The sequence below is a fragment of the Sceloporus occidentalis genome, unplaced genomic scaffold (genome assembly GCF_023333645.1).
Source record: "Sceloporus occidentalis isolate IW3139 unplaced genomic scaffold, rSceOcc1.0.p SCAF_252, whole genome shotgun sequence".
Classification (NCBI taxonomy): Eukaryota; Metazoa; Chordata; class Lepidosauria; order Squamata; family Phrynosomatidae; genus Sceloporus; species Sceloporus occidentalis.
This window is the reverse complement of record NW_028317232.1, coordinates 717,501-718,798: the sequence shown is the minus strand read 5'-3', so window position 1 is coordinate 718,798 and position 1,298 is coordinate 717,501.

The following is a 1,298-nucleotide window of genomic DNA, read 5'->3' as shown; positions in this document are numbered from 1 at the left end:
GTGTGTGTGTGTGTGTGTGGAGGGCAGAGTGACTGTGTGTGTGTGTGTGTGTGTGTGTGTGGAGGGCAGAGTGACTGTGTGTGTGTGTGTGTGTGTGTGTGTGGAGGGCAGAGTGACTGTGTGTGTGTAGGGCAGAGTGACTGTATGTGTGTGGAGGGCAGAGTGACTGTATGTGTGTGGAGGGCAGAGTGACTGTATGTGTGTGGAGGGCAGAGTGACTGTGTGTGTGTGTGAGTGTGTGTGGAGGGCAGAGTGACTGTGTGTGTGTGTGTGTGTGTGTGTGTGTGGAGGGCAGGGTGACTGTGTGTGTGGAGGGCAGGGTGACTGTGTGTGTGTGGAGGGCAGGGTGACTGTGTGTGTGTGGAGGGCAGAGTGACTGTGTGTGTAGGGCAGAGTGACTGTGTGTGTGTGTGTGTGTGTGTGTGTGGAGGGCAGAGTGACTGTGTGTGTGTGTGTGTGTAGGGCAGAGTGACTGTGTGTGTGTGTGGAGGGCAGAGTGATTGTGTGTGTGGAGGGCAGAGTGACTGTGTGTGTGTGTGTGTGTGTGTGGAGGGCAGAGTGACTGTATGTGTGTGGAGGGCAGAGTGACTGTATGTGTGTGGAGGGCAGAGTGACTGTGTGTGTGTGTAAGGCAGCGTGACTGTGTGTGTGAGTGTGTGTGGAGGGCAGAGTGACTGTGTGTGGAGGGCAGAGTGACTGTGTGTGTGTGTGTGTGGAGGGCAGAGTCACTGTGTGTGTGTAGGGCAGAGTGACTGTGTGTGTGTGTGGAGGGCAGAGTGATTGTGCGTGTGTGTAGGGCAGAGTGACTGTGCGTGTGTGTAGGGCAGAGTGACTGTGCGTGTGTGTGTAGGGCAGAGTGACTGTGCGTGTGTGTAGGGCAGAGTGACTGTGCGTGTGTGTAGGGCAGAGTGACTGTGCGTGTGTGTAGGGCAGAGTGACTGTGCGTGTGTGTAGGGCAGAGTGACTGTGCGTGTGTGTAGGGCAGAGTGACTGTGCGTGTGTGTAGGGCAGAGTGACTGTGCGTGTGTGTAGGGCAGAGTGACTGTGCGTGTGTGTAGGGCAGAGTGACTGTGCGTGTGTGTAGGGCAGAGTGACTGTGCGTGTGTGTGTGGAGGACAGAGTGACTGTGCGTGTGTGTAGGGCAGAGTGACTGTGCGTGTGTGGAGGGCAGAGTGACTGTGTGTGTGTGGAGGGCAGAGTGACTGTGTGTGTGTGGAGGGCAGAGTGACTGTGTGTGTGTGTGTGTGTGTGTGTGTGTGTAGGGCAGAGTGACTGTGTGTGTGTAGGGCAGAGTGACT